The 21,283-nt window shown below is 43.4% G+C and overlaps 1 long non-coding RNA gene, 1 other non-coding gene and 1 pseudogene across 2 annotated transcripts; all 3 read left to right on the top strand.

The window, feature by feature from the left end:
- Positions 1-7,447: 7,447 nt before the first annotated feature.
- Positions 7,448-7,557, top strand: LOC139004698 (small nucleolar RNA SNORA2/SNORA34 family; annotated as a pseudogene).
- A 1,950-nt stretch (positions 7,558-9,507) lies between these two features.
- Positions 9,508-16,629, top strand: LOC139002284 (uncharacterized). The gene is made up of 6 exons (XR_011470135.1): positions 9,508-9,592; positions 10,521-10,647; positions 12,825-12,882; positions 14,779-14,823; positions 15,395-15,512; positions 16,428-16,629. It is a non-coding gene; the product is annotated as an uncharacterized lncRNA (long non-coding RNA).
- LOC139004627 (small nucleolar RNA SNORA73 family) lies at positions 14,224-14,423 on the top strand. The gene has a single exon (XR_011470483.1). It is a non-coding gene; the product is annotated as a small nucleolar RNA SNORA73 family (small nucleolar RNA).
- Positions 16,630-21,283: the final 4,654 nt, after the last annotated feature.

Here is a 21,283-nt window from a genome sequence, read left to right as displayed (position 1 = left end):
CGCGATGTTGGTGGTTTGTGTGGACCCTGCGTCCCCGGGCTCCCTTCGCGCGCCCTCTCCCGAGTGTTCGCATCTGCGGGGCGCAGTGGACCACGGGGACCCCAGGGGCGACCTTCGCCCCCTCGGGCGGGTGCGAGTGCTAACCCAGATGTGTGGGGACACGCTTGTAATTGAAAACGACCCGCGAGGACTCGGAGAGAAGTGCTGTATAGAATTTTTAGAAGACAGGAATGCGAGCCGCATCGGTTCCCCAAAAAGGGCGTGGGGGAGCGATTGCAGGCGAAGGCTGGAGGCTGGCGGACCGGGAGGGCGGCTGCTTTCGCCGCCGGGGTGCGGAGCTCCGGCCCACGCTGCGGTGCCGGCTCCGGGGAATCTGGAAAATCCCTGCTTTCCAGAAATAGCCTCGGGAGGAGAGGCTCACGGGGTGATCTGATTGTGCCCGGAGAGCCCGTCCTCCTCGGGGTTAGTGCGGCCCATATTGTTTCCTCTCTACTATTAGCTAGCAATTCCCAAACATTTCTTAACGTTTGAAGCCAGAACAATGATGCCGAGCCAAGCTGCTCAGTCTAGAGTTGGTCTTGGTTCGCTCCATCTTTTTGTCCCGCCCTTGAACTTCTGAGAGGTTGTCCGGGGATGAGGGGCCCCGTTCCCTTTGGTTACACAGCTCGGCTTTAAGGCTTTTAATCCGTTTAATGGTGAAAAGAGCACTGACTCTGGGATCTGTAGGGCAAAGGGAGTTTGAATACATTTCAGTTTTGGCAAGGATGTCACTAAGGCAAAATACACTCAAAAACTCACTTTTGAAAAAGCATTAAGTCAACTCTGCTTAGTAAAGACTGGGACCGGGAGGGTGGTTCTGAACCCTGGCAGCACATTCGCACCTTCTGGGGAGATTTTAAAAGAGGCTGATTGAGCCCGAGCCGGTTCGCTCAGTGGTTGGAGTGTCGGCCTGAGGACTGAAGGGCCCTGGGTTGATTCAGATCAAGGGTATGTACCTGGGTTGCAGGCTTGAGCCCCCGCCTCTCTCCTTCATTCCCTTCCACTTTCTCTAAAAATCAATGGAAAAAATATTCTCAGGTGAGGATTAACCAAAAAAAAAGGAGGGGTGGAGAGAAATGCCAAAATTCAGAGTTATAAAGGGTCCAGAATTGGGAAGGACTAAGCATATGTTTTAATTGTCTAAAAATACTAGAAATGAATTCAGGCAAGTGAATCTCTTCCATTAGGAAGGTAAATGATTGAATTTTTTGTCACTCGAAGAAAAAAATGTAAAGGAAAGTCTGTAATATAGTTTGTGTATTCTTTCAACAGACGTCCTACTAGTAGGCCCTTAGTGCACCCAGGCCTAAAAGGAAATCAGTGATGATAACTAAAGTTGTGTTTCTGTTTCATGACCTGCAGGCTTCAGATAATGAGTAAAGAGACAAACAGCGATATTCCTGATGTTTGTTGTTGTTAATTCTCACCCAAGGATTCTTTTCCATTGATTTTTAGAAGGAATGGAAGGAAAGGGGAGAGACAGACAGAGGCACATTGATTGGTTGCCTCCTGCATGCACCCAGACCAGGGCCAGGAATGGAGCCTGCAACCGAGGTAGGTGCCCTTGACCGGAATCAAATCCAGGACCCTTCAGTCCAAGGGTGGATGTTCTCATCACTGAGCCAAACCAGCTAGAGCATCCTTATGCTTAAGTCCATTCTCATTCCATTAGCCTCTCTGAGGAGTGTGTTTTCCATTATCTAAATTTTCTGGTTCTTTAATTCTAAACTCACAATTGGTATAATTTTATTAGTTTCTTCAACAATTAGTTATTCATCAGACCCCCAGAATTTAATAATGCAACACTGTAATTTTGGCTAAGGGCAAATCTTCACCTTAATAAAGAGAATGGTACACACTAAGACCATCAAGGTGACCGGGAAGTGCAAAAAGCAGAAAAGGGGTAAGCCATCCTGGTTACTGTCATCAGGGAGAATTTATAAACCTGAGAAATGACTAATCAAGTTTCTGTTCACAGCAGATATCAGAGTACCTGACTTTTTTTGTGAACTGTTCATATAGTTACATGACTAATTTTCATTTAGTCTGGTGGCGGTTATTTTTATCACTTTCTGGTCTAGTTACTCTCCTCATTAGATATACTCATTCTGGAAATGACATCTGTGTAATTCACTCTTGGCATATACTGCTTAGAAAATCTCATGCCTGCACTTGCCTGGGCATTGTGCTGCTGGGTCTGCTGAGAGCTGGTTCTAAGACAGGGGTGGGCAACCTTTTTGTGAGTGTGTGCCAAAACCAGCAAAATCTCTGACTCAAAATTCTTCTGCATGCCAACCCTAATTTTTTGAGAACATGTTACACCTACTTGATATCTCTTAAGGAGTACGTATGTGAAGAACCTTGAAGAAATAATAAAATTCATTCGAGCGACAAAAACACAGTACATGATAATGAAAAATACATTTATTTTTAATGTATACATGTACACTGATAGTCCAACAGAAAACTTTATGACTCCGTTTGATATTATCAGTGGGACTTTTGCTGTTGCATCACTGATGAGAGAGATTTTACATTAGGTTTATATTTCATGACCTTCAGAGATATGCACAAGCTACTACTTTCATCCATCAGGCTACTCCTATTACGAGACTTAACAAAATTCATCACTGAGAACAAAGATTCCCAGGCGTATGTGGATGAAACCAAAACACTGGTCAGATCTAGGAAGGCAGGGAGAGTTAAGGCAGAGGCATAGAAATTGCTCTTCCCCTCTCTCGTTAATCCATGTCTATGGTCTTTAAGATAACTTGTTATGTAAAATTATTTATTTATCTAAGATGCACCTACACTGAATTTATCTGAAAAATAAAAAAGACATTAAGAAAGAAATTGTAAATGCAAGATTTTAAGCGAGGGTTTCGCGTGCCAGCAAAAGTTACTGGCGTGCCATGTTTGGCACATGTGCCAGGGGTTGCCCACCCCTGTTCTAAGACTTTCAACAACCAGCTTTTACCCCTTGAAGTTTCACTGGGCCCCTTGAGGGTCTAAAATTCTTTTGGAATCTGGTCATCCAGACATCTTGAACCTAAACTCATCTTTGGTTCCTAATTCTTCATTCTATTTTAGTTACTCAGTCCTGTTGTTCCTTCCTCCAAGGAGATAGTTCTTGAATCTGCCTGTTCGGTCTGTTCTGCCATATCTGCTGTCACTTCATGCCTGGACCACTACAACAGTTTTCTTTTTTTTTTTTTTTTAATATATTTTTATTGATTTCAGAAAGAAAGGGAGAGGGAGAGCGAGAGCAAGACAGAGAGAGAGAAACATCAATGATGGGAGGGAATCATGGATCTGCTGCCTCCTGCACGCCCCCCACTGGGGATCGAACCCGAAACCTGGGCATGTGCCTTTGACTGGAATCAAACCCGGAACCCTTTTGTCCGCAGGCTGATTCTCTGTCCACTCAGCCAAACCAGCTAGGGCATATGACAGTTTTCTAAATGATCTTGCCGCCATTCTCTCCCATCCCTCCTTCATCCTGGGAAATTGGTAACTATCAAAATACCAGTTTCTTTACCCCACTTCCTCAAATTAAAAGCTCCGGAGATAAAAGATAGACTCAAACACCTTTTGGAAGTTGAGGCTTTCTACAATCTCAACTTACCTTGTCATTCCTTTCCTTATTGCATTATCACCTCACCTTATCTCCCTTCCTCCCCCTCACGTCTCTGCCTGAACCAAGCCTAGCCAGACCTGTCTCCTCACTGATGTGTCTTTACTTCCAGATTTCACACTTTCCCTCATTCTATTTCTCAAGCCTGCAACATTCTTCTCCTATTAATCAAATCCTACCAAATTTTTAAAGATCCAGATGAAGTTCTGCCTTTTGCCAGGAGCCTTCCCCACCCAGTCTAGCTTTCATTAATGTTCTCTTTGGATGCTCTTAAAGTATTTATGACCTCTAGTATACATTTGGACACATGATTCCATACTATTATGCATTGTTATTTGATCACTTCGTGGGTGTGTGTCTTGGCTTTTTAAAACAGTAACATTTTGGGGCTTATTTTGTATTCTCTACAGAACCTGGTAGACACTACTATGTGGAAGATACTTAATCAAAACTTTTGCGCTGAATTGTATGTTTTTCTCCTCATGCCTTGCTTGGCAGCCTGGTCTTGCCTTTTCCTTTCTGGCCAGGGGCCCATTTCACCCTCATCCTACCACCACAGCCCTCTCTCCCTAATAGAGAGCTGCAAGTCCCCAGCAACCCTTGTAACAGAGCAGCCACGTTTCTACGTCTGCTCAAATCCCTGTCCTTACGGTGGGCTAGGTAAATAGCACACGTCTGTTCTATACAGGCATGGGCTGCGGAACAGGAGGCCTGCTGGAATTGCTATAACTGGAGAGTTGTTGGGGGATGGGAGTTTGCAAAAAGCAACACAGTGAAGTAGTTTTGTGTCTGAATGTGGACACAGGCTCTGGGACAGTTTTTGGAGGTGTGTCCAGAAACTGGGCATGTGTGACTAAGAGTTAAGGCAGTGCCAGTTTAATAAGCTAAATTATAAAACCAAGAAAACCCCAGGTTTGCTTTGGGAGCTAGCTTAAAGTTAATATCTATTCTCTTCTTTTTCACACAAGGACACTAAAGTCCAAAGAGGAGACTGCAAATAGTAGATACACAATATTTGCTGATTGCAAATGATCCAGCCAAGCCAGTCCTTGGACGGATTCACTCTATAATATTTAATGTCAGAAGTTGACCAACTACTGACATTGACCAAGAAATTGAGAAGCTTTGCAATAGAGAACTATGCAAAGTAAAAGGTAAAGGCCCCATTCCTATCTATTTGTATCCCCCAATCTTTCACCAAAATTATCTAAGTACCTTCCCCAGAGGTAATAGCATGATGTCTATCCTTCCAGATACATACATATCTCTATATAACATATACAAATTGTTAATTTTATATGAAAGGGAGCACACTATATATACCCAACATGGTGTGGAATGGTACTTCTATATAATCCAATAAAGATGAATTGTCACTAAAATAAAAATGTTAAGTATATTGCAAATGCAGGCCTGAAATGCTTATTATTAGAGCCAACAGCCATAAGGTTACTGTGTCAGATTGCCATAACAACTTCTAGATATTTGCTCTCAATCTCTGTACTTATCTCACTGAGGACTCATAACCAACAGTTCAGAGTTGGGTGCCAGTCTGTGGGCCACTCTTTGAGTGGTATTACTCTTTGAATTTTTTTAAACATATTTTTCTTATTGATTTCAGAGAGGAAAAGAGCGAGAGAGATAGAAACATCAGTGATGAGTCAGAATCATTGATCAGCTGCCTCCTGCATGCCTCACACTGGGGATTGAGCCTGAAACCCAGGCATTGATTTTTAAAATTTTCCCAATTCAATCTGATAATAATAGAAATAGGATTAAGGTACAGAAATGGTTCCTAGGATGGGTTAATTTTGTAAACACGCAAACAAGGCGGCAAAAAGGAGGCAATATGTGATCTGGGTTTTAAAGACTGCACAGGCATTTGTCAGAAGAATAAATATGGAAGAGCATCTTAGGCAGAGGGGAGCCAGGAGCCAGGGCGGGGAGGTATGAGGTTGCTAGGGGTGTTGAGAAATACAGGGGACATCTGTTGTTTTATCTCGGAATTCAACCGCCCTTCTGTTTTTCCTTGGGACCCATAACTTCTCTGTCCTGAGTGTAGGTGGTTTGGGTGGGGCTGACCTTTTCCCCAGCTCATGAACTAATCAGCATCGCCCAGCCCTCCACTTCCTCTCAGTGATTAGTTCAGAATGGCAATCAAGTCCAGGACTTTTGCTGGAACCTTGGCCAGGACAGGGGAGAGAAGTACTTATTCCTGCTGGGATTGCTGAGAGGAGGATGTAAGCTCCGAGGTACAGACTGCATGGAGAAGAGGGCCAGTTTGAGAATGAAGCCAACAAGAAGAAAAGCAAAACAGAGACAGAAACCCAACCCAGTGACTTCATTTATGGCCCTGCATGTAGCCATACCCTATATTTTATTCCTGGGATTTTCAGTTTCATAAACAAATAACTTCCTTTTTTATTCATTTACTCTTAAACTTACCTTAACTAAAAGACTTACACAAGGAATATTATGGAGTGATAGAATATTGTGTGTGAGTATGTGCATGCGCACTAGGCACTAATGAGGCTGCAGAAGCAGGCAGGGCTAGAATGTGAAGGGCTGAGAAACAGGCCCTCATCTCTGGGGGGCTCCCGGGAGCTCTGGAGGGTGTAAAGTAGTGATTACCTCAACAAGAAGCTCTAATATTAAGAACATTAACTTCCTCAGGCTTTTCTAGTGGTTTCATTTTTGTTATGGTTTCTCTCCAATTGGGGCTAGGCAAATTAAAGGTAGAAAGGACCGAGCAGGCTCCTGAAAATAACATTTTAGAAAATTATTCCATTTTCCTTTTAAGGATTGAAAGTTAATTTTGAGTCATGAAGTAGCTGACCCTGTTTAGTACTCTTTCCTATTTACAATAAAAATTCAATGCAAGCAGATTTTCAGTGCAGAAACTTTTAGGAATAATAAGAACCAGCTTTTCTGTGTACAATTAGTTTTCTCAGCAGGAACAGGAAGTGACTCTGGGAACCTGAGGATCATCACATTTAGCCATTGTGAACATTATAAAACAAAAACAGAGGAGCCTCACCCTAGCTGGTTGGGCTCAGTGGATAGAGCCTCGGCCTGCAGATGGAAGGATCCCGGTTTTGATTCCAATCAAGGGCACATGCCCAGGTTTTGGGCTTGATCCCCAGTGGGGGGTGTGCAGGAGGCAGCCTATCGATGATTCTCATCATTGATGTTTCTGTCTCTCCCTCTCTGAAATCAATAAACATATCTTTTTTATTTTTTTAAAACATATATTTTTTTTTAAAAAAAGGAATTCTCAATTAAAAAATAGAGGAGCCTCCCATCAAGTCCCCTGCAAAGAGCTATCATGTCTCTTTAACCTAGAACAATTCCCTAGGGTTTCTGTCTTTTATGATGCTTTTCATGATTTCTGGCCAACTCTTTTGCAGCATGTCCCTCAATTTGGATTTGTCTAATTGTGTCTTTATGGTTAGATTCAGGTTAAACATTTTCCCAGGAATGATGATGTATCCTTCTTCAAGCTTCACATCAAGGGGCACACAATGTCCTTTTTTTTTTTTTTTTTGGTTAATTTTGGTCATTTGGTTACTGTGGGGCCCACTAGATTTATCCATTAAAAAGGTCCCTTTACACCTTCATAATTAATACAGTCCGTGGAATGATTTTTTTGACAATAGCATTCTTAATAACAGATCTTACCCACATTATTTTAAAGAAGAACTGTCCATGATGAAAATCTGTAGAGATAGAATTATTCCCATAAACCTCTAGTGAGTATCCCGTAAACACTTACACTTGGTGTTAAGACCAAATTGCTAGGAGCCCAAAGAAATGTCTTTCTATGATCTGCTGGCCATTTTAGAACTTAGGAAGTGTAATGGTCAACTAATTAGAAAGAAACATCTGAGGATAAGGAAAAAAAAAAAAAGACTAAAGTGATGAAGACTGACCAGAGTATATCATATGCTAAACAGAGTCCATGAAATGCTAAAAGAAAGGGGAAAGTACCACGGAATTCAGGAGAGTCGCAAAAACCACATTAAATGTGAGGAAAGGAAAGTTCAGAGATATAAAATGACTAAGATTTTAGAACTATCTTTATTGATTTCAGAGAGAGGAAGGGAGAGGGAGAGAGAGATTGAAACATCAATGATGAGAGAGAACCATTGATTGGCTGCCTCCTGCACACCCCCTATGGGGGGTGGGGTCGAGCCTGAACCTGGTCATGTACCTTTGACCCCAATGGAATTGGGGACCCTTCAGTCCACAGGCCCATGCTCTATCCACTGGGCCAAACCAGCCAGGGCTAGAACTATGTTTCTGATGCCCCGTCAGTGTTCCTTCCATGGCAGCGCCCGAGGCTCTCCTGCAGTACCGGTCACAGGACAGGTGCAGCATTTGTTAGGACACAGGTGTAACATCTGTTATCTGTGAAAACAACCCATCTCTATCTCACTAGGTAACTGAAAGCACACACCTTCTCCAGCCCCACCAGCAGGTGCGTTAGAGGAAATGTTGTTCGGATGGACTCAGTCATGTACTTTGGGACATTAAACTCTCCGAGACCCAGTCTTCTTTTGCCTCAAGGAACAGGTGTCCTGCCAGCGGCCATGACACATACACACCACACAACCGGATATTGCTCACCTGCCACACCTTAGGACGATCACAGTACAATATGTTTCTATTCACAAATACGGAAACATTCCAGAGGCACGGAACTCCTGCCTCCGGGGAGTAGCTGTTTGCGGCTGAAACATCATTTCTTTACAGTGCACACAGTGTGTTCATATGTATCGCCGGGGCCTCACAAACAACCAGTTCCTCCTCCAGTGAGACGCGGGGACCAGAGTGAGGTGTCGACTGAATTACTGTGTTTGTTTGTTTTTCTTTAGACTTAAGAATACCTAGTGTATCTATCCCTAGTTTCGGAGTAGAAAGTAAGAATCGTCTTACACACAGTCACTCACTAGTTTGCATTCATTCATCGAGTCCCAGCGGGACGACCGCAACCTCTAACTAAAAAGCTGGGTCTACAGGCGAGCTGTTCTGGGCGCTGTTTTGGTGAATCGTGTGATTTCTTCTGCTCTGTGGACACTGAAGTCCCAACCTGCTTTCTCCCTTGGGCTCAGCAAATTCAGGGGAAAATAAGTGGCTGCGGGGACAACAAAAGCTGGAGACGCTCCATTCTACACACTCAGTCGTTTCAAAAGCTATTTTTAAACGCCAAGGCCACCGTGTCCTGTGCCTTTTGCTGGCCCTGCACCTTCCCACGAAGTCACATGCACAGCCTGCTTGCTGTGACTTCATCCCACAGGTATTAGGACTTTTACAACATTCACAGAAGGACCTGGCGAAGCATCAGTCACCACAGGCCGCCACGGGGAGACTCAGGGGCCGCTGCCCGGGAGGGTCCAGCGGGGAAATGATCCCCGGGGGCTGGTCGGTCGGGAGTCCGTTTCCCCTTCCCACGATCTCGGCGGGAGCCCGGTGCCCACACCCAGGCGCGGCCGCCTCCCGAGCCCCACGGGGCAGCTGCGCTCGGCTCTGCCCTGGAGCTCGTGCCAGGTCCGGCCGGGCGGCCGAGGGCTCGAGGGCGAAGGGATTTCGCAACGGCCCAGAGGGAGGAGGGCGGCCGCCCTGTCATTTCTAGGAAGCCTCCAGCCTCTCAGGCCGCGGGGGCTGCCGGGAAAGCCGCTCACGAGCCGGAAGAACTGCCCGTCCGGCCCCCTGCGCACGCGCGGCGAGCTCTCCCCTCCCGTGGCGCGGCCGAGCGGCTCCCTCCGCCGGCGGCCGGATCTAACTTGTCGGCTCGCTCGGTCCGCTGTGACGTAGCGGGTCCACTCCCTTGGCCCCGCGGCGCCGGCCTCTTGTGACGTCACAACGGGATCCGCCCACGGGGTCCGGCTCTGAGGCTCGTGGGGCGGGCCGGATAGGGAGGTTTCTGGTTCCTTTCCTGTCTTTTGTAATTTCACAACACTTCTCGAGAAGGCTTTGAACTCTGCCCATTTCCTAATAAGGGTGAAGAGGAGGGCAGCCCTCACCCCGGCTCATTTCCTTCCGAGCTGGGAGTTCTGCTGAAAGTACAGGGCAGCCCGGCCGGTGTGGCGCAGTGGTTGGGGCACACGCCTGGGTTGTGGGCTCAATCCCCTGTAGGGGGCGTGCAGGAGGCAGCAGATCAATGATTCTCATCATTGATATTTTTATCTCTCTCCCTCTCTCTCTTTCTCTCCCCCTCTCTGAAGCCAATTAAAGAGAAAAAAAAAGTACATTGCAGCCCAGCCCTGTGGCTTGGTGGTTGAGCATTGAGCTGTGAACCAGGAGGTCACCATTCCATTCCAGGTCAGGGCACAAGTCTGGGTTACAGGCTTGATCCCCAGCGGATTTCCATCCCTGGTGGGGGACGTGCTGAGGCAGTCCATGGGTGATTCTCCTTAAGGTTTCTCTTTCTCCGCCTCTCCCTTGCTCTCCGAAAGCAATAAAATATGTTTTTTTTAAAAGTACACTGCAAAATATGTCATTACTCAGTGTTGCCTGGGAGCTTTTGTTTGTTTCTATGTGTTCTCTTAGTGTGTAAATTGGAAGGATGGCATCCATAAAATGGCAACTTTGTATACGGACACAGGGATAAGCAATATCTACTCTGACTTGAGGGAATTAATGTAACTTTAATTTAGTTTAAATGTAGTTTTCGTTTGAATTATCAGGGAGTGGCATCTTGAAAGGCTATATGTTGAAAGCACTTTAAGAGATTAGAAGAGTGATTTTTTAAAAAAGTTATTTAAAGCCCAAATGAAAATCAAGGTGTATTAGAAATAAAATAAGAATTAAACTTACAAAGGGCTAAGTTTTTGTTTACATTTTACAGATAATGAAATAGGCCCAGAGATTGCTGGGACTTGCCCAAGAGGGTGGAATTCAGGCCACTGCTTTCACCATGCAGTGCTCCCACCAGCTGGCGAAGGCTGCCTTCGGAACAGGCTGGGCCTGGACAGGTATTGCCTCCTTCCTTGCCTTCCTCACTCCCCCACCCCCACCTCCACCCCCATTTCCATGATTTTGGTTCCTGTCCTGAGTTCTCCTCTTGTTTTCTGTTTCTTTAACGTTTTATTTTCTTGATAATTGACACCCCCCCTCTTGAAACTTCCTTTCCTTTAAATCACTCCCTCAAATGACCATAAAAGGAAATAGAACAGAATAATTTTAAAAGTTTATTTTCATAATGGTTATTTTATTGTTTTAAGGGTGTGTTTTTTCGGGGGGGGGGGGTGGGTGGAGTTCATATAAAATTTCCTCTAGTAAAGCTGTCTTCTGCTTCCATAGGTGCTCAGTGAAAGTGTGTGTGTGTGTGTGTGTGTGTGTGTGTGTGTGTGAATAGTGAAGAAAAGATAGAGGTAGAAGAGAGTGCGTGGCAAGCTGTTTAGAATCAGAAACCAAAAAGATAATCTGTATAAACTCGACATGATGCAAAACTCAATTAGAAACAACAGCAGAGCTGCAGATTCTTTAAAACGTAAGAAACACATCATTTCCAATCAGTCCCTGCGTGTGCCTCTGGGAGGCATTTCCTTAGATGATTTTGGTCTTTCATGGAATAAACCTGGAGCTCTAGCTGCCCCAGAAGAAGTAATTACAGGGATTCTATCTGTGAAATAATAAAATATCAGTGTTTCCAAGCTATATGGCCACCCCGTATGCTTCTCAAGGTGGTGGCACCTGTTCTCAGTCCCACCCGTGGCTGTTATTCTCGCTACACTTTGGGAAGATAAAGCACAGAGAGTCACTAACCTAATATAAACCTCCAAGATGGCAGAGTTTCTGCTGCTATTTCCAATTCCCCAGTCTCTGAGTGAACATGTCTAGTAATAAGGAATTAATGTTTAATTTTAAAAAATATATTTTTATTGCTTTCAGAGAGGAAGAGAGAGTTAGAAACATCAATGATGAGAGTCATTGATTGGCTCCCTCCTGCATGCTCCCTTCCAGGGACCTAGCCCACAACCCAGGCATGTGCCCTTGACCGGAATCGAACCTGGGACCCTTCAGTCCACAGGCTGACACTCTACCCACTGAGCCAAACCGGCTAGGGCTAATTTTAAATGAATAATAGAATTCACTAAAACGTGCAAATACCAACTGACTGAAGTATGCTCTCTCATTACCACTTCAACTTTCTCTGTTTCTTATTCTACTTGGTCAACAGTAACTAGCAGAAATTGATTGGAAATATGTTTTGTATTTTGCTAAATCATTTGAAGTTTGGTTTATGTTCTAGTTCCCAATATTGAAAGAAGTTACACTGTTCTGCATTCCATAATTTGAAAATAATTGGAACCTTGGCATTATGCTAAGTGAACTAAGTCAGAAAAAGGCAAATACTCTATGATCTGGCATATGTGGAATCTAAAAAAACCAAACTCATAGGAACAGACAGTAGAATAGTGATTACCAGGGGCTAGGGGGCGGGATGTTGGTCAAATGGTGCAAACTTAGTTATAAGAGGAGTAAGTTCTGGGCGTCTAATGTACATAGTGGTGATTATAGGCAACAGTATAACCACCATAGCGATAGCTACCACCTCCAACCTGCCGCATTATTACCATTTCTTTTTTGTGGTGAGAATATTTAAGGTGTACTCTCAGCAATATTCAATATACAGTATTACTAACTATAATCACCACACTGTACATTCGACCCCCAGAACATGTTACACATATAACTGGAAGTTTGTATCCTTTGACCAATACCTCCTCATTTCCTCCACTCCCCAGTCCCTGGTAACCTCCACTCTACTGTCTGTTTCTCTGAGTTTGGCGTTTTTAGATTCCACATGTGAGATCATAGACTATTGTCTTTCTCTGTATGACTTGTTTCGCTTAGCATAATGCCTCTAAGGTTCATCCAAGTTGTTAAAACCCACAGAATTTCCCCAGCCTTTTTTTTGTGTGTGTGTGTGTGTGTGTGGCTATGGATGTATATATCTCATCTTCTTTATCTATTCATCAGTTGATGGACACTTAGGTTGTTTTCATGTCTTGGCTATGGTGAGTAATGCTGCAAAGAATGTGGGAGTGCTGATATCTCTATGAGATCCTGATTTCTATTTCTTTGCTTATATACCCCAGATTAGGATTGCTAGATCAAATGGTAATTCTATTTTTAATTTTTTGAGGAACCTCCACACTGTTTTCCATAATAACCGCACCAGTTTGCATCCCCACCAATAATGGGTAAGTTTTTGTTTGTATCCAGACCCTCACAAACATTTACTTCCTTGCATTTTTATGATATACATCCCAACAGGTATGAGGTGATCTTTCTTATGGTTTTGATTTACATTTCCCTGTTGATTAGTGATGTGAAGCACCTTTTCATGTGTGTGTCGGCCATTTGTATGCCCTGTCTGGGAAAATATCTATTCAGTTCCCCTGCTCATTTTTTAAGCTTTCTTTTTTCCCCACTGAGTTGTAGGAATTCTTTTTAGATTTTGGAAGTTAGCCCTTATCAGATATGTGATTTGCAAATATTTTCCCCCACTCCATAAATTGCCTTTTAATTTTGTTGATTGTTTCTTTGCTGTGCAGAAGCTTTTTAAGTTTGAGATAGTTCCATTTATTGATTTTTGCTTTTGTTTTATTGTGTTTTTGCTGTCATATCCAGAAAGTTGCTGCCAAGATCAATGTCAAGGAGCTTTTGTCCCATTTTTTTTTTTTCCCCTTTTAGGATTCTTGCAGTTTCAGGTGTTATGTATAAGTCCTTAATCCATTTCCAGGTCATTTTTTTGTGAGTGGTGAAAGATTTAATTTTTTTGCATGTGGTTATCCAGTTTTCCCAATAAGAGAGATCTTAAATGTTCTTAACATAACAACAACAATAAAATGGTAATCATGTGAGGGATGTGTTAAGTACCTTTATTGTGGTAAACATTTCACAATATATGCATGTCATATCATCACATTAAACTTACATCATGTAATATATCAATTATATCTCAATAAAAAACTGGGAGGGGGGAAGAAAAAATGTTCATTTTAATGACATTTGATAGTTGGATAGTAAAAACAGAAAAGATGACACACTTTATGATCTTTAGCCCAAACATTTAAATGTTAGGATAAATTACTCCCATGTTTGTGTAATGTTATAAGTCTACCCTGAAGTCTACAATTTACAGAAGTAGTTATTCTATATTATTCTTTTTTTTTTCCTCCAAAAAATTCTACCTTCCAGGGTAGTGATTCTTTAACTTTTATATTTTACTAGAGGCCTGGTGCACGAATTTGTGCATGGGTGGGGTCCAGCTGGCCTGCCCCGATGGGGGCCCATCAGGCCAGGCCAGCAGGGGGGAGGGGCCGTGGGCAGTTGGCCGGTCAGCCCCACCCCCAATCGGGGTGTTGGGGGCCAATCAGGGCCGAGCTGGCAGGGGGTGGGGTGGGGGCAATTGGGCCCCGGATCAGGTTGGTTGGCTGCCACAGTGCGCATCATAGCCACCAATCATTCTGGTCATTCTGGTAGTTCTGGTCGTTCCGCCATTCTGGTCGCTGGGCTTTTATATATATAGCTACCTTACTGCAGTGTGGATACCCCAGAAGTTCTCCTCCCTGGGGCTCCCAGGTGGTGCAGGGGGAGCATAGGGCTCTGCCCCATAATGCACAGCCCTTTCCCCAACATTGAAGAGAAAGCTGGGCCTTGAGTCTGTCCTGCATATTCCTATAGCTTCTCAGATTCTTGCAGACAATGACCCAGGAGGCAAACCATGCATGAACTATCTAGGAAAAAATAAGAAAGGAAGAAAAAAAGAAGTAAAAAAATATATTTTATACCTTACTGTAAAGTTGGGAACCTGGGTCCTGGAATGGTAAAACACAAAGCTTGCTTAATCCAAATAGCATTTTGTCTAATTATAGGATTTTATTATTATTACCATATACAGTGTTTTGAGGACAGAAAGCATTGTGGGGGTTAGTTTTACTTTTGTGGTTCTAAAATACAAACAAAAATCATGATTTTGTTAGTCTTTAAGAAGTCAGCAATCATGTTGACATTTTTACTGCTAGAACTGTTAAACATACTAATAAGAAATCATGTCATCACCAGAAAAGTTGTACTAATCAATTCTCTTCCAGGAAAGCTTGAAAATGCATTTTTCTAACAACACCTGCATTCATGAGGTAAAATTTAAAATGGAGGCTCAAAGGGGTATATTTGCTAATTGTAACCCTTATGTCTTACAACAATATAGGCTCTTACAATTAAGCAATTTGAACAAAGCATTAGCAAGATTTATATATTTTACTGCTCTGAAGCTTTAATAAATCATTTTAAAAAAATGATTTTTAAAGAGAGAGGAAGGGAAAGGGTAAAGAGAGAGAGAAACATTGATGCTACATCAATTGGCTGCCTCTTGCATGCCCCCTACTGGGGAGCAATCCTGCCACCCTGAGCAGGAATTGAACCAGCAACCTTTCTGAGTATGGGACAAAGCCAACCAACTGAGCCATACTATCCAGTGCTAATGCTATAGTAGAAAACACACACGTGCAAAGATTACTTCAGATTATTTGGAAAAACTTTTATTCCAAATTATTGTAAACTTCCATTTTGCATGGAATATTTAATTGGAATATCAAATGATTGGAATGTTTTTGAATAATTAATCTATTCATTCACATTGATAGATCTTTTTATTTATTTAATTTTTTTGTTAATCCTCACCTGAGAATATTTCTCCTTGATTTTTAGGGCGAGTGGAAGAGAGAGGGAAAGAGAGAGAAACATCAATGTGAGAGAAACACATTGAGTTGTTGCCTCCTGCAGGAGCCCCAACCAGGGCCTAGCAGGGAAGGAGCCTGCAACCAAGGTATGTACCCTTGACTGGAATCGAACCTGGGACCCTGTGGTCCACAGACTGATGCTCTATCCACTGTGCCAAACCGGCTAGGGCACACTGGTAGATTGTTGACCCTCCTAGTTTATTGCAGTTACTACTGCTACATAATAAAGTGACCCAACATTAGCATCTTGAAACAACTGTTTTATTATGTTCACAGATTCTGTGGGTCAGGGATGGTTAATCTCTCCTCCTTGAGATCTCAGGTCTTGTCCCTTGGGCTGGGCTGGTCAAGATCAGGTGGGCTGACAGGAGCTCTTGCACTTGGCTTCTTTATGTGGCTTGGCTTCTGAACAGCTACTGATCTCAGGCTAGTTAGACTTTCCGTGGCAGCTCCGGGCTCCAAGCTAGAGTGTTCCAGTGCATAAGCCGATGCTGCCTTTCCTTTTATACCCAACCTTACTATTTGGTCCACCGCCATCTATTAGCTGGAGGAGTCATGAGGCTGCCCATAGTCAGGAAGCATGCCCACAGGAACCCCCTCTCCCTCATCTCCCCATGAGAGGAGTGTTGAGAGACTTGGGACCATGTTCCAAACAACCTGCTTACTCTATATCCAATTCTCTCACACTCATAATCAACTTGAAAAGATTTCCCCTTTAGATATTTTCTCAAAGTGAATACAACATATTCATTACAAGCCTTACATGGGGCCATGGCTACTGAAACCATGTGATGATTTTTCTTTCTCAAGGGAAGCAGATGGAATGACCAGCGTGTGCCTACTGTTTTGAAACATGGCTTGCCAGTATCTGTGTGCCCTTTCCCAGAAATGAGCCCTGTTTCCGCAGTGAGGGAGAACATGAAGTCATCCCTCATTGAATAGATCAACTCTCTTATTTAGAGACCATGCTTGCTTGCTTTCTTTTGCTGTTTGTTTTTCAGATATACCTGCATGTCTCTGCAAATAGACTGAGCAGAAGCTTGTCTGTTAGTACCTCCATCAAAGTAGTGAAAACATGCCCCTGGACCTGGATTAGGGTGAAGCAATTGAGACACTAGCTGCCGCTGCAAAATTTAAGGGGGCGTCAAAACACTCAGTAATCAAGACCAGTGTTTTAATGCAATATTAAAAATAATAATTAATGCCAAGCAGTACATAATAAAATATCAGAATTTTTAAATAGTCAGTGATTTGTTTGCTGTAACAAAGTGCCATAAACCTGGTGTCTAAAAACAACAGAAATATCTTGTCTCCCAGTTTTGGAGGCCAGAGAAACCTTATGCCTCTCTGCTTGCTTCTGGTGACTGCTGCCATCTTTGACGTTCCTTGCCTCAAAGCTGCATCATTCCAATCACTGCCTCCATCTTCACATGGCCTTCTTCCTTGTGTTTCTCTGTATCTCGCCTCTTATAAGGACACCAGTTGTTGAATTGAGGGCCACCCTAATCCAGTATGATTTCAACTTTTTTTAAAAAATATATTTTTTATTGATTTTTTTACAGAGAGGAAGGGAGAGGGATAGAGAGTTAGAAACATCGATGAGAAAGAAGCATCGATCAGCTGCCTCCTGCACATTCCCTACTGGGTATGTGCCCGCAACCAAGGTACATGCCCTTGACTGGAATCGAACCTGGGACCCTTGAGTCCGCAGGCTGACGCTCTATCCACTGAGCAAAACCAGTTAGGGCTCAACTTTTAATTGCATCTGCAAAACCCTATTTCCCTACAAAGTCACATTCTGAGGCTCTGGGTGGAATTTTTGAGAGATGCCAATTTAACACTACGGACAGCATCAGTATTACATCATTTGCCTCAGGATCCACTATAGCTCAGCATGGCATCCCCCATTTCAGTAGCTACTAGCATGGGCTGGCCACTGCCAGGTGAGCTGCTATTGCATCAGCTCTGGGGCCCGAGACTGAGGAGGCTCCTCTGTGCATTCTTCCTGAGAAGTTTCACCCACTCACCTGCTTCAGCTTCCACATACCTACTTGACAACTCAACTCCAAAATCGCTCTTTCAAGCCTCACTGCTCCCCTGAGTTCTAGACTCCTTTTTGCAGTGGCTTCTGGACATTCCAACTAGTTAGTCTGAAGGCATCTCAAATTTAACTTGTATCTAACTGAGGTATGCATGTCTTCTTGTCTTCTTTTGCTGTGTCCTTTATTGGTGGGCTCATCACTGCACCCCCACCAAGAACTTGAGAGGTGTCTCACTGCTAGTCTCTCCCTCTCCTGCATCGTTTCCTTTGGTCCCACCTCAGAGATGATTCTGGATCACCATCCCCTGCCAGAGCTCACAGGTCTTTATCAGCAGGTTTGTAGATATCCCTATAGACCAGGGGTGGGCAAACTTTTTGACTCGAGGGCCACAATGGGTTCTTAAACTGGAGCGGAGGGCCGGAACAAAAGCATGGATGGAGTGTTTGTGTGAACTAATATAAATTCAAAGTAAACATCATTACATAAAAGGGTACGGTCTTTTTTTTTTTTTTATTCATTTCAAACGGACCGGATCCGGCCCACGGGCCGTAGTTTGCCCAAGGCTGCTATAGACTATTATGTTCAACATGACATGCTTTGAAAATAGAGTTGTGATTTTGTTACAGGTTGAGATATCAAGCATATTTGGGCTCAGAAAGCCCAATCACTATAGATAATTTTGTAGTTGTCCGCCCAACTTGGACATTATGTTTTGATGTTTGGTATTGCTAAACTTGATTGCCCTAAGCAAATTCCTTCTCTTCTCTCTCATCTCTAAATGCTCCCTTCCTTCACCTCCCTACCATCACAGAAGCCCTGCTCTGCAGGAGGACACTGTTCCCTGCAGGTCTCCCTAGTGTGGCTGGTCAAAGGCCTTCTGCTGCCCCTGGGCCTGGAGGAGGATGGGTGGGGGGTTAGGGGTTGCAGGGAGTGGATGTTTTCTCATTTTGGCCACTTCTCCCCTCCTCTGTCCTCCTCCTCCCATGTTTAGTCTTAGGTCATCAGACAATACCTTATTCTACATCTCTTATAATGCAGTCATTATGGACCCCTGGGTTCTTCCCCCTCATATTTTGAAGATTTTTATCTGACGGCTCACTGCCATTCTCTGAAGCAACTCCTTATTTCAACATGCAAGTGGATGATCTTCCCAATAGACAGGTCTCATAGTTCCTTGACCTGTCCTCCAAAATTTATGCCCTTTCCCTTCACAGCTGCTCAGCTCCCATGGACTTACTCTAGACTTTGTCATACCACATCCTAGCCATAATCTCAGTCTCACTCTATGTCTCCAATCTTTGCAGGTAACTCCTTCTCATAGTCCTTTTGACCCCACGTCATTTCTCAATATTCTCTTTACCTGGCTTGAATGCCATGATCAGTCATTATAATTACTCCCTTGCATAACTCTCAGCTCCCAACCTAAACCGACTCAGCATGCCATAGCTGCAGAAAAACATTCCAGCATGCCAACTGGGATTACTCTAAATGCATGACCTCAACCCCCCGTGGGCCTTTTCTTCTGTCTGTCAACTATACATTTCCCTGGAACATTCACCCTCTCTAGATAACCCTTCTGGATAACATGTGCACTCTTCTAGATAACTTGCTTACATACCTTCTCTTATTCCTTCTAACCTATACCTTTCTCATCCTCATTCTTTTGGTTTTCTTAAAAAAGCAGAAGCAATCCAAATAGAATGTCCCTTGCTTTCACCACCATGGCCCCATTCCATCCACATCTGGGCCAAATACTGAGCCTTTCCTCCCATTCCTGTGCATGGACTGTCCACATTCCCAGATAAGGGTGGTCATTTTGCTGTGCCCAAGATCAATTACCAATAGTTTGAAAGAAACACTAGACCCAAAATGGAGTCACTTTTGCTAAGCTCCCCCAAAGTTTCAGCCTCTCCCAGAAGTGGAATTTTAAACCAATCAGTCTAGAATTTCCTGCTCAATACTAGTGAAGTAATCTGCCTTATAAACCCCCTTGCTTCCCCTAAGGAAAGATGGCATTGCCTGAATAATCCACTCTTTTCACTGTCTTGTCTCAACATCTTTCTGCCTATAAAAACCTTCCATGTTGTACAACCCCTTAACCTTCAGAGGTCCCTTATACTTGCTGAGTGAGATGCTGCTGATTCATGAATTGCTTGACAATGTTAATTAGATCTTAAAATTTACTTGCTTGAATTTTGTTCTTTAACACAATCAGTTAATACAATTATCAATCAACTAGAGGCCCGATGCATGAAATTCGTGCAAGAGTAGGCCTTCCTTCCTCCAGCTGCTGGTACCTGCTTCCCTCTGGCACCTGGGACCCAGGCTTCCCTTGCAGCCCCGGCTTCATCCGGAAGGTCATCCAGTCTAATTAGCATATTATGTTTTTATTATTACAGATGAATTATTTTTCATCAATACACAATGTGTTCTTTGTCTAATAAAAAAAACAAACAAGCCCTGACTGGGTAGCTCAGTTGGTTAGAGAATTATCCTGACACACCGAAGTGTGGGTTTGATCCCCGGTCAGGGCACATACAAGAATCAATCAATGAACGGATAAATAAGTGGGACAACAAATGGATGTTTCTTGTTCTCTCTCAAATCAATAAATAAAATTAAACAAACAAACAAATTTCTCTCACATGTTCTCTAGCTACTGCCCCAATCTTTCTGCTCTCTTTCACAGCAAACAACCCAACACTCCTCCAACTTCACTTTCTATTCTTTAATGGACCCATTTAAACCGGGTCTCACCCTTGCCAGGCCATGGAATCTGTTCTTGTCAAGGTCATGACTTCCATATACTGGTTAGTTCTCTCACCTCATCTTTCTTGACCTACCAGTAGCTTCGACACAGTGGTCTCCTAATTGACTTCCCTATTTGTATCCATGTTCTCTCTTAGTCTGTTCTCAACACAGAAGCCACGGTGATTCTTTTAAGACCAAAATCAGCTCATTTCATTCCTTTGCTCAAAAAATTCAGAATAAAATCCAAAATCCATACCATGTCCTAAAATCCTCCCTGAACTGACTTCTCAGGAACTCTGGAAACTTCTGTTACTGTCTCCTTCCCAGATACTCTCCCAACAGACCTGGGAGTACTTCCACTCAGGACATTTCTGCAGGGAGTTTGCTCTACCTGGAAGGCTCTCTCCACCATTATTATCTGCCCCCTTCTTCTATCCCTCCTTCCACACTCACCATTAGAATGGTACCCCTCAAAGGCAGGGAGGCTGGTCTCTTCAGTGATTGCTGTTATCGCACTGCTTTAGGACTGTGCTGGACACATAGTGGGCCCTTATCCAATATCTGTTGAATGACTGGAAAAGTGCCATGCTTTGTCTTGAAATAATATTTTCTTATATATAACCCCTATTCAAATTTCCCCAATTGTCCCAGTACTGTTTTCATGGCTTAAATTTTTTTTTTTTAAAATCCAAGATCTAATCAAGGATTGCCCATTATCTTGTTTTTAAAGTTTGCCTAGTTTTTAATGCATCTATCACTATACTATCTCTTGTCCATTATTTCCAAGAGAAGAGTAAAATCTCCTCGCAGAAGATCAAATAAATGAAAAAATCTGTGGCAGGGTAGTGAGAAGCTAGGAAAATTACTGGGCAAGTGGAATGGGGAAACTGAGACAAGAACATTAAACAAGGCCAAACAATTTGGGCAGTTTGCTGCCAGCCTGTGAATCATAAGCCCTTATCTTCCCCAACCAAGGACACTTGAGAGCAAGTGGTTTATACCTCTCCTCCATAGCCAGAGAATACATAGCTTAAATCACTCTGGTCTGGGAAAATAGAGAACAA

Source organism: Myotis yumanensis, unplaced genomic scaffold (assembly GCF_028538775.1).
Source record: "Myotis yumanensis isolate MYYU_CA2020_CCGP unplaced genomic scaffold, mMyoYum1.0.hap1 SCAF_2, whole genome shotgun sequence".
Classification (NCBI taxonomy): domain Eukaryota; kingdom Metazoa; phylum Chordata; class Mammalia; order Chiroptera; family Vespertilionidae; genus Myotis; species Myotis yumanensis.
Note: the sequence above shows the minus strand (reverse complement) of the source record. Positions and strands in the feature narration are given on the sequence as shown.